Genomic DNA, 13,072 nt, shown 5'->3' with positions numbered 1-13,072 from the left:
GTGGTGTTCGTTTTGCTATTTGTACATGGCCACTCTGTTGATGTGGAACATTTTGTGCATGGATTTCGATACACAACTTTCTCTAATCCATAACTTTTTTGTTGTAAGTATGGTATGTCACGCTTTTGTACGGCATGTTATGATGGAGAGAGAGAGAGAGAGAGAGAGAGAGAGAGCGTAAAAATACATATTTATCTATTCCTTTAAGTCCATCCATATATTCTAGAGTTAACTCTTTGCTTTCTAATTTTAAATTCTGAGATAAGAAAGGATTTTATCCAGATTTGAAGATAATACATTTACAAAACGTTATTAAATTTTCTGAGTTTGCCTGTGTGTGATAATTGACTGCATTGTATGAGTCTGTCCAAGTGTAATATATTGCAGAGCTATTGTTAAAAGAAATACACAAAAATATATGCAATGCTTAATCAAACTCTGGAAAGAAATATGAAAGATTTATTCAAAATCTCAATTGTTTTCAGCATATTTCGGTGCAAAGATCCTTTTGTGTGTATATAGTACGAGTCATAGTGTTTATGGTCCTAACTTGTGGTCCTAATTAGGTGTATATGGTTCTGACCTGAGTGTATATGGTCCTACTTTGGGTGTATATGGTCCTAATTTGGATGTGTATGGTCCCAATTGTGTGTATATGGTCCTAATCGGGTTTATCAAGTCATAATTGTGTATATATGGTCCTAATTGTGTGTATATAGTCCTAATTGGGTATATATGGTTCTAATTGTGTGTATATGGTTCTAATTGTGTGTAAATGCTCCTAATTATGTATATATGCTCCTAATTATATGTATCTGATCCTAATTGTGTGTATATAGTCCTAATTGTGTGTATATTGTCCTAATTGTGTGTGCATGGTTCTAATTGTGTGTATATGCTTCTAATTGTGTGTAAATGATCCTAATTTGGTGTATATAGTCCTAATTGTGTGTATATGGTCCTAATTGTGTGTATATGGTCCTCATTAGGTTATTTAGTCCCAATTGTGTGTATATGGTCCTAATTGTGTGTATATGGTCCTAATTTGGGTGTGGGAGATGTTCTGTTGCTGTTCATGAATTCAAGACAAATCAAAGGTAACCGAACTCGGGTCAAATATATTTTCGTAAAAAAAATAGTCTGCCTTCAACAGAGCGTGTCCGTAAGCGGGCATGTGGCTAAAAATTAAATAATAGATTATTATTATTATTATTATTATTATGTTGCTGCTGATGCTGTTTTCTTCGATGTTTTGTTTTTCTTATTTAAGTTACTGCAAACAATCGCTAACATTTCATCACGGATACAATGGTCATATGATAATATACTTTGTAACCTAAAAATGACGCATGTGCATACCCTGCTTACAACCAATGAGAATGCAGGCAAAGTTGCTTATAGATTCGTATGTAAGTTAGCATATATGAAAAAGGTATGTGAGCCTTTTGTGCATGAGACCAGGGTATTAGTGTTCTCCATTTACATCATATACATTCAGATATAGCAATACACGTAGCTTGAAATAGGACTAATAACTAGAGCTTTTATTGATTGGTGCATGCTACGGACTGTGCTCACTACAATTTTCTCTGTAGGCCGTAAACAGAGAAATTTGTATAAGAAAAGCAAATTAAACAATGGGCATTCAGGGGCGTTAACTCACTAAATAATAACGTAATTGTTCGGTTTCTAACTCCTTGAAGAACTTGTCATTAGGATAAAAAAAATCTTATATAAAGGTAAGTAGCTGATTGACAAGGGGCATAACTCTGTCCAAAAATTCAAATGGAAACAGAAAATAATAAATGGTTCTTTGACTGCTGATTACAAGCAAGATTTCATGTAAAGATATGTAGTTGATTGACAAGGGCCATAACTCGGTACAAAATGGTGTCGATGACACGAAACCCATACAAGGCATATCTTTGTGCGAGAGAAAGAATTTTACTTAATTTCATCAGAATATGCCGAATCGTTCTTTAGTCATTCTGATTTCAAGGAACATTCTGACTTTTCACTTGAAGACAAAAATGGTACTGACAAAGGTCATTACTATGTCCAATATGGAATGGACGAAACAAAGCCCTGAAGAGTAAATATGCAAGCATATGAAATAATCTGCATACCAAATTGCTTCTGAATATGTTGCACAATCCATAGATTATACCAATTAAAATGATCTGGTTTAGTGATTTAAAATCGAGCCTAACGTCGCTCACCTGGCAGACATTAGTTTATAAATAGTAGTAATAAGGCGGGTTCCTCGCGTTGAAAGACACCCACGTTACGATAATTTCCAAATATTGTGATGAATTCAGTATTAATAGACATGTACGTTTAACTGCATGTCTAACTTGCGTAACTTCTGCAGGTTTATATAGTACTTTGGTATAAATGGTATAAACATGGAATGCGTTTACGCCAGGACTCTGTCAAATCTGGTCTGATATGGAAAGTAGTTTTTGGAGAGAAAGCCGTTTTAAATATTTTTTTTATACTTTTATTTATATATTAGCAACAATAGCCATGCTTGATGGAAGTTGACCATTTGTAGGTTTGCCGCCTAGTTGCAAAGGAAGCATAATGTTGCTCTTGAAGCTAACCCGAACACAATTCTGGCATATTATAATTTTAGAAACATCATTATCAAAGCTGTCTGAGCCAGGATGTAGACAGCTGGATAGGAGAAGTCTAAAGCAGCTCATCTATATGGTTGCTATGGAAGCCACACCATATGGGAACAACAGGAAAAATTGTTAGAGCATGCCCTAAGATTGTACCGACCAAGTGTACTCAAAATCGGTTCAGCCATTCTGAAGTAGTTGAAAATAGGTTTTCCATACATTTCATAAGCAAGCCACGCCCCTGCTAAGGGAGCAACACCTGGCACAAACTATATCCTGCAAGATGGTTTACACGTGTTTCTGTCACATTTATTCAAACCTGGCTCAGCGGTTTTACACAAGCAGGCATTTCACGTAGTTGAGCCACCATTTACATAATTTCGATAAAACATGCATTAAAAACATATCTACCTTGTTGGATGAAAATTGGTTCAGTTATTCAAGAGGAAAATTGGAAGAAAAAAATGTATAAACGAATTCACCGCAGCAGGCAGGGTGAACAGACTAGAATTTCAGACCGAAATAAAGCTTCCTACGACGGGTGGAAAAATATAAGCGTCACCGAGACCTCCAACCGGGTTTATTTTGCGTGTCAAATATATTTACCTGGGTCGTCACCATGTGTATGGTTAAAATAAAAGTAACAGGTCTCTCAACCAAACATTTTATCGAGATCTAAGTGGTATCGCGACCCTGGATCATGTAAATTTATCGTGATAAATCCATAAGCGCGTGAAAAGAAGTTTTTTTAATTTAATAATATCCATGTCTCCTGAACACCAGGTCTGATGGATGTTTCTTAGTGTGAGGGTACCCTTAAAAACAACCAGAATATTGCAGTTATCTCTGATCACTTTAGGAATCTGCATATGGGTTGTTTTCACAGACGTCACGACTGAGTACGCAAATACCCACAATACAACGCGCGCGCACCTTGCGCCGCCATTTTCGGTCCCCAACAAACCTGTCAACTGACCAGTCCCAACACTAACCTCTTAATGTTGAGCACCAAGCGAGGTAGCTGTTAGTACCATTTTTGTAAGTCTTTGGTATGACTCGGCCGGGGATCGAACCCACGACCTCCCACTTCCGAGGAGGACGCTCTAACCGCTAGGCCACCGGAGCGGTTCATTTATCATGTATATTCAAGATAATAATCTGATTTCACTATCGATAAGGACATTTACATCATCGAAACGATTCACAGATTATACTTAAATTTAAATGCCCTATAGCACGAAAATAAAAATAAAGCTGGAAGTCCGCTTGCTTATATCGAAAGACCGATTAGTGAAGTTGGACCGTAATCGTGTATATTGCTATCAAATAGAAATGCAGTTATTTTATTTTTTACAAACAGACAATATTGACATTTTTTAAAAGTGTTTCGGATCATATTCCTAAGCTTGTCATCTTGAAAGAGTATTTCTAGACAATGACTTTCGGATAGAATATCAGTTACGAAGTAAAATTTCATAGAAAGTGTTTTTTATGCCAGAACTTTTATGTACAAATACTTTTCGCGACAACAGCTATTTGTGCCAAAGACAGTTGACAGGCCAATTTAATTAGTATGGTCAAATATTTTATTTGTGGTGGAGATGATGGATGTAGGATGATATTGAATGAAAGCGATAACCGTTCAAAGAAGTTCCATCTTCATTTTATTCAAACCAAACACGTGCCTAACGGAACATGACTTTGTTTCGAATGTCAAATTAAAGTATTCCTGAAATACTTTTAGAAATATGAAATTATATATTAACAATTAACTTTTTAACTTGAACGATAACCAAATGATTGATTTTAGCCCATGAAAATTGAAAATCATTACATGTTTCTACTTGTTTGTGTATCCATTTGTTTATACGTTTATTTATTGGTCGATCTATTTGTTTATGAAAGAAAATAAAGATGGTTGAAATTTAAATGTTTTACTTAAAGAAAATAAGTAGAAAAGTCTCGCATTCAGAATGTGATTTATTATATTCTTACGTACGAAACGAGACGTGCCTTCGTAATTATGCGGTAAGAACAATGTTATTAGGTGCCGGTTCGCTTGGCTAGGGACTCAAAATGGCGGATATGGAAGTACACACGTTTCTTGACGTCACGTGAAAACAACGGATATCGCTGAGTAATATATATAATATCGGTGCTTTTGTCTGCCTCGGAAAAATATCCGAGCTGGATTTGATTGTTTGTCTAGCATCACATCAGCGTATACTAAGAGATTGTTAATACTCCATCAAGGTCATCTATAGATGGCCCATCGCTGACGTAGTTGATAAAATCAATAATATCATTACCGTCCTCGTCCAACAACTTTGCATTCTGATTAAAAATTGTAAGCACGTCGTGGCATCTCTCATCATCCACAGATGGTGCCACTTAAAATAACGTATCCTACTTGAGCCATCTCATTGTCAGGTTTAGTAATAATTGCGTCTTACCAGACCCAGATGGACCTATGATAATTGCTCTGCTAGAATTTGGTAGAGCTGGATAATGGTTGATTGGTTCTTGCTTTCGTGTTGCTGAGTAATCAATGACATTCATGTTGTAGGAATATCTAATAATTATACGAATTTACATTGTGTTCGATGAACAACCCCCACCCCCACCCCACCAGTGGATTAACAACAATAACGACGAGGAATAAAAAGCGTTCACTTAAAGGCAAGTATATAAAATGTGGTTTAAAAAAAATACAACCTTATCTCTAATAAAACAGGTGAAGATAACGCTGCTTCACTGGGAAAAATACCAGGGGCTCCATGGGCTAAGTATCATGGCGAAAAGCATCTCCCTCGATATATTTATTGTGGTCCTGGAACCCGACTTAATATCCGACTTGACGAGTAAAATCAAACAGGACCTGGAGAGTATCCAATAAATGCGATTGATCAAGCATGCCACGTTCATGATGTTGCGTTTAAAATTAAAGATTACAACAAAACGACATATTGCTGACGTGTTGATTCACTCGTCAAATTCCATTTTAAAAAATCTCCGAGAAAAACTTGCTAGCTTCCTAGTAAAATCTGCGACGAAGGTAAACTAGTGATGGGGGCTGATAATTAGCACGCCGATTATTATTATAATAGAATGGATTTATTATAGCCAAAGAGGATATTGGAGGGGTAAAATCGCGATTAGTAAACTTGCTGATCCAGCAGGTGTCGCACGGTCTGTTGCTGCAGATTTGTTAGCACGACAGGCAATATGGCAAATTTACCTAACACCACCTAAAAAAATTAAGTACGCACATTTTGATGTGACTACTCCCAGTGAAGTTCATCAGGCATATATTTAGTTTTTTATACCACACGATAATATTAAAATTGGTAGACGTCAATCGCGCACATACAAATCTTCATCAACTGCTGTTGACGTTGCATGTAAATTTAAAGATGCAGAGCCGCTATCAACAAAGACAGCAACTGAGTTGTATCTGCGTTTGAACGAATTTATTAACGAGGTGTGGTCCACGATGGTCACAGTTGCTACAGGTTGATCCTGGCAAAGATTTTCTTGGTGCAGTAACGTCGATGATGAAACAACCTAACGTCAAAATCAGACGAGGGCACACCGCAATTCATCGCGATCATTTAGCGATTTAATCGAACAGATGCTGAGCAATTGTTTAGTTATCAATACGCGCTGGAAATATCCCTTAACAAAGTTCAAGAGGACAAAAGATCTCGTGAATGGATTGCAAAACTACAAAGCGTGATAGCTATGTTAAATAATAAAATTACCCGTGGAATTTCTATGAAACCAATCAACGCGATCACAAAATAAAATATACCAATACAACGACATAACCCTTTCTCAAAACAGCCAGTACTAGATAATGAGACTCTCAGATATTTATATGAACATGGTGAACTTGATGGGGGGGGGGGGCGGTGGGGGGGGAGGGGCGACTGACCAAGTCTGGAGTGTAACCACACATACAATTTTCAGCGTGGTAACATCCACGGGTAGACCTGCTTTCTATAGACTAGATTCAACTGCTCCTCGACGTGGGTGTTTACTTGAGCAATTACAAGTAATTCCTGAAGACAAACAATTACCACCGCCTTCACTTTTGTGAAAGCAGTTCACCAGCGCCCCGACGTCGATTACTTTCAAGACAGGTCATATATTTTCGCGTGTGTGACCAAGACTGCTATTAAATCTATCCACAGTGAATTGTCTTGGATTATTATTTAAATACTGCCAAAAACATCAATGTGTTACATACAGCTCGCACAGTGATTATTATGTCGCTGTTTGAGTGTCATGATAAATTCAGCATGGAGAATTATCACCCCAAATAATGATCTTATGAATGTCTTTCAGGAGTCCATGCATCCCTTTTCCATCTGAAGAAACTTATAAGTTTTAGATTTAACTCCACGTTCGCTCATTTCCCTGGCGAGTCTATGTGTAGGTGTCAAAAAACCATGTCCACATTCCCTGAACAACCGTTCAATCACACGCGTTGTTTTACCAGAATCACCACACCCGTAAAGATAAAGTTTTATGTCAAGCTACGGGATCTAATATCGGCTGATTCAGAATAACTATATATTTTCTCGTTTTATTTTCCACTCGCCCCATAGTAGTGAAAGGGGTGAGATTAGCGTCAATGGGAATTAGCATTAAAAACACCCCCTGGGCGAGATTAGCGTCAATGGAAATTTAACATTAACCACCCTGGGCGAGATTAGCGTCAATGGAAATTTAACATGGGCAAAAAACCCTGGGTAAGATTAGCGTCAATGGAATTTAACATTGGAGAAAGGAAAAAAAGGAAATATTGAGATTAGCATCAAAGGCATTCGAACAATGGAAAAAAAAAATATCGATTCTAGGGACAAAGGCAATTGAACATGGGGAATAGAGTTTGGGTCTGTCTAGGGACAAGGGGAATTGAACATGGGAATAAAGTGTGGGTTTGTCTAGGGACAAAGGGGAATTGAACATGTTAGAAGAAAAAAAAACTACTTTAGGGACAAGGGGAATTGAACATGGGATTTTTTTTTTTTTAAATTTTATAAAGGGGTAGGCAATTGAAAAGTCATTCTCTTTTCGAGAAATATGGCTGGCCCTGAAAAGGGCCTTTGGTTTCTTCTTCTTCTTCTGCTTCTAATTTCTTCTTTTTCTCCACCAACTTCTTATTTTCTCACCTACACTCTTTTTCTTCTTTTTTTTCTCCTCCTCTTCTTTCTTCTCTTCCTCCCCCTCTTCTTTCTTCCTCTTCTCATTTTCTTCTTCTTTTTCAATTTTTTCATTCCATTTTCTTATTCTTATCCTTTCCTCTTCATCCTCCTTCTCCTCCTTTATTTCCTTCATCACACCACTTATCATGTCCTTTGCTTTTCTTAAGTTGTTAATCTCCATTTTTACTCTATGCGGACTATAAGAATAGTGGTCTTCATTGAGTCGTACTAGCATTTGTTCTATCATGCCCAAATTGTCAAGGACGTCTTGCAATGTTTGAAATTTATCGAGGTGGTTCGAAGCCATCTTCTCTGTAGAATGGTTTGAACGACGAATACTGTGGGTTCTTATACGAAAAGCGTGGACGTGAAGGAAAACATCCCCCTAAAACATAAAATTGATATTACCTAGATCATGACCTAACATCGTGCGGACGTGAAAGAAAACATCCCCTACTTTTCTCATTTCATATAATATACTATCCACATAAGTGAAGCAACAATAAACAAACCCCAAATCTACTATTTACACACGCAAATCATTAAAACAAAATCCATAATCTACTATCCACACAATCGTACGTGAGCGGTTACAAAACCCAAACTATACTCTCCACATACGCTAAGAAACAATAAACAAAATCCATAATCTACTATCCACACAATCGTACGTGAGCGGTTACAAAACCCAAACTATACTCTCCACATACGCTAAGAAACAATAAACAAAATCCATAATCTACTATCCACACAATCGTACGTGAGCGGTTACAAAACCCAAACTATACTCTCCACATACGCTAAGAAACAATAAACAAAATCCATAATCTACTATCCACACAATCGTACGTGAGCGGTTACAAAACCCAAACTATACTCTTCACATACGCTAAGAAACAATAAAGAAACCCATAATCTACCATTCACACAAACTTACGTGAGCAGTTACAAACACAAACACACAAACACATACACTCGCACTATGAAAAAAGAGTTAGTGTTTATATTCACACTACTCTACCTACACACACACACACACACACACACACACACACACATTGGCAAATTGATGGTTATTTCTTTTCTAGAGTATTGGGTAGCCCTGAAAAGGGCTGGGTTTTTTTGGAACTTCATGGACACCTGGTTAATGGTGGCACCTTCCAGGCCTGGCGCCACATACACATCTTGTTCCCCAGTTGCTTTTTACTTTTTTGGGTGAGAGAGCAGAGGCAGGATATGTGGCTTCAGAATCCCAATTTTCGGTTTCAGGGATTCTGAAATTTCTTCTTCTTTTCTCCTTTTCCTCCTCCTCTTCTTTGTATCTTCTCTCCTCCTCTTCTTTGTACCTTCTCTCCTCTTCTTTGTATCTTCTTTCCTCCTCTTCTTTGTATCTTCTCTCCTCTTCTTCTTTATTTCTTCTTTCCTCCTCCTCTCTCATCCTTCCTTCTTCCACAATGGCCTCCGCGGCCAGTTCGTTCAACAGGCGCCTGGCATATTCCAGATGAACATGAAGTTCCAACAGTTTCGCCAGTCTCGTGTTCATTCTGGTGTTGATCAATCAACAAGGGTAGCTGGACTGCCGAACGAGTTTCAATTTATACTAAAACTGCGGACGTGAAGGAAAACATCCCCCTAAAAAACATAAAATTGATCTTACCTAGATAATGACCAAAAACCAACGCGCGGACCTAAAAGAAACACTCACTCACTTTTTTATACTACCCATTCCTATTCTAAAAAATTTTTTCATTAATCACTCCAATATACTATTCACATACGCAAAGCAATTCAATCAAACCCCCCAAATCTACTCTCCCCACACCTCAAACAGCCAAAAAAAACATGATCTTAATCTACTATCCACACCAACGTACGTGAGATGTTACAAACACAAACACACAAACACATACCCTCACACTATAAAAAAGAGTTAGTGTTTATATTCACACTACTCTACCTACACACATTGGCAAATTGATTGTTATTTCTTTTCTAGAGTATTGGGGTAGCCCTGAAAAGGGCTGTTTTTTTTTGTTTTTTTTTGTTTGCTATGGCAATCTTTTAGTTTCTAAGAATGCGATGTCCTCTGAGGATAGACTTTCTGGCGATAGGTCTGCTTCTTCGGAAAGAGAAGAAGAACTCTTTGGTGTCGATACGACAATCGACAAAGCCTCTCTCAGGTTCAGGTTCCTGCTGCTGTTGCTGCTGCTGTTGTTGTTGATGCTGCTGTCTCTGAAGTCTGTACTTCTCTGTCCATTCTTCTTTCTCCCTGTTCACTTCTTCTCTGAAGAGTTCTTCTATCAAGTCTTCAGTGACTTTTAACATTCTCACATTCTCTATCTCTTCTGGCTTCGGTATCAGACTGTGTCTGACCCTATGCAAATTCACGTAGGCTTCGTTTAGCTTAGCTAGTTTAGAGCACATCTTCGTAGGAGGATGAGTCGACAATGGATGGTTAGACTGGAAACAACCCGGTTCTTAAAGTCAAAGCGCGGACGTGAAGGAAAACATCCCTCCACGGTTTTCGAGCCGCAATGTTCAATGAGTGTCATGAGAGGGATAGTAAGAAGTCAAAGAGCATGAATCAAACATTCTTATAGCCAAACAAATCACAAAGGCATTTTTTTCAAAACACATCATTTTTTATTCAAAAATCACTTAACACTAACCAACAACTCTAACATTTTTTAACAATAATCCAACAATATAACATCACACATTTTTTTCAATTTACACTCTACGTTAAACAGGGTTGGCAAAGTTGTAAATGAAATTGTGATTTCCACTGTTGCAAGTCATTGAGTCATGGATGGACACTACGTTTCCTAGCTTAAGACAACAAAATAAGCATACTAGTCAGAAAATCAACGATTTACTTTCTCATCGTTTCTAGAAAAATCACGATCAAAATAAGTCACTAAATGTTCTTTTGCTGATAATAAGTGATCAATTTCGATCTCGACTTTCTCTTTGAATTGGTCAAAGAGGGTTTTGATGTAATGGATGTCTCGAGTCGTTAATGGAGGACAGAAATGTTCACGCAAGTCTTTATACCACCAACGTAACACGTCTTTTTTAAACAGACTCCAAGCTTCGTCCAGATATTCGTTGAATTTTTCTTCTTGACTGATGTTTTGACATCCATAGTAATCATGCTTCATCCATGTCGTAATTGTGTCTGCCAGGTATGTAGCACAGTAGGAGACCAATTGCTGTTCTTGTTCTGGCCATCTCGACTTGATCACGATGTCCTTTTCGTCTTTGTGTTGGGATTCTCCTTCCACGGTCTCCTCACATTCCATCTTCAAAGCTTCTCCACTAGGTAAAGAGGGACAACAGTCTTCCATGGCTTCTAGTAATCTAGAATGACTTCTCTCAAACTGTTGATTTCTATGGTATTATCGAATTCTGCATACAGGATGACGTTCAACGTTACATCATCATCACCGATTCTGTTTCCGAACTGAATTTCCACACGAATCTGGCCGGATTTTATAGGGTGGAAATGTCCCTCGTCGCTGCCTTGGTCTGGAGTGAAATCAAAAGCCCACAAAGCATAGCCTCCGTCATAATCGTCGTACGTAATGCCGTGACTGGTGTTGGTTCCTAACTGTCCCGTGGCTTCGTACAAGGACAAGTACGATCTCAAGTAATTCTTCTTCTCAAAGTCAGGTTCGAAAGGTCGGGTACACAAGGTCTTGCCATCGCGACTGACTTCAATCTTGGACACGTTGAAGTGATGAAAGTTGAAAGGATTTTTAGTGATAGCTCCGTTGAAGGCTTCATTCGAGACCATACCAAGGATCAAACGTTTGGGTAGCTGTCCTTGGAACAGATGATCTTCGATCATGGATCGCTGTCCCCTAGGAATGGTGAAAGTTTTCACTTCTACGCGTCGGATCGGATACTTGGCGGTCGTTCTGCTCAACGTCTGACTGATGTCGTTACCTACTTTAGGTAATACTTCCACACGACGTACGTAGAGTCTGGCTTCTTGGATTTTGGTTTTGTACTCGCCATCATCAGCCAATAAATGGAAAGCGGTACTGCTCCGATTCAGTCTCAGGCGGACATCCACCCCGTTCAGCAAATATTTTTCTTGCAACCACATGTCCAAATACAAACGATCCATCAGTTCTAAACTTTGGTTGGGCCCTATGATTCTCTTTCTTCGTTCTACAAATCCCTCATTGGTGGTTGTTTTTGATTTGGGGTCAGCTTCAAGACCTGTTTTATCAAATTCGCCCGCTTCGTCAGGTTCCCATAGCACGCAGGCATTGAGATGAGTGTTCTTGGCGTCTATTCCGTACGTCAAGAGATTTTCCAGGTAGGCACGGTAAGGGTAAGTATCCATGCTGCTGCTAACCAGTTTGTTGTTCAAGTACAAGTCCACTAAGCTGAACAAGGAATGCATGAAATTGTTGACGGGAGCTACTGGCTCAGTGTCTATAGCATTTCCATCTTATCTAGAACTTTGACTTTCAGGTACAAGTAACTGCTATTCAGATCGATGTAATCTTCGGGCTGTCCCTTGATTTCAAACTCGATGGGAGCGGAATCGGTCAATGAGGAGACGGGATGAAATTCCACCCATTGGGATTCTTGCATGGTCATCATGGTGGGTGGCATGGCAAACAGATCCAGTTCCGTCTTGGAACAGGCGCAAGACTCTCGGTGCATCATTTTTTTGTTGCAGTGTCTCAATAATCGAAAACGTCTAAGTCTCGAACGGTTCTTCTTTTCTTGGCCTTTCTAGCTTGAAGTCTGGTGAAAGGGTGTTTTCTTCGTCGTCTCTTTCTGCCTTGTCCTTGCTGAATGCTTGACTCGGTAGCGTGCAGGGCATTTATAGGTGTGTCTTGTCGGCCCAAAAGGTCTTTACCCGTTTGCAGCAAGACATTTTTGCCTGCCCTCATGAAGGCTTCTTTAGGGTTTTGTTTGTCGATGATGACATTTTGGAGAAATTCTTTGCCTTGTGTCAGTGCCGAATCTTTCAAGGCGTGCAATCCGCGTGTCACCATCGGTTTCAACACCGGGGCCACCGAACGAAAGGCCGATTTTAACATATCTCCTAAACCGTGTCCTCGCTGTCGTGCAACCCCTCGATACACTGGATACATGACTTACGAGTCGTGAGAGAACCGTTTTCGAAAATGGAGTTTCACCGTGACTTTTCCTTTGGTGAATGGAATATTTTGTCCCAAATCTCCTTTTATAGCAATGTTGACCGTGTCCAAATAC

Source organism: Sinohyriopsis cumingii, chromosome 16 (genome assembly GCF_028554795.1).
Source record: "Sinohyriopsis cumingii isolate HCF-2022 chromosome 16, ASM2855479v2, whole genome shotgun sequence".
Taxonomy (NCBI): domain Eukaryota; kingdom Metazoa; phylum Mollusca; class Bivalvia; order Unionida; family Unionidae; genus Sinohyriopsis; species Sinohyriopsis cumingii.
This window is presented reverse-complemented; position numbering follows the sequence as displayed.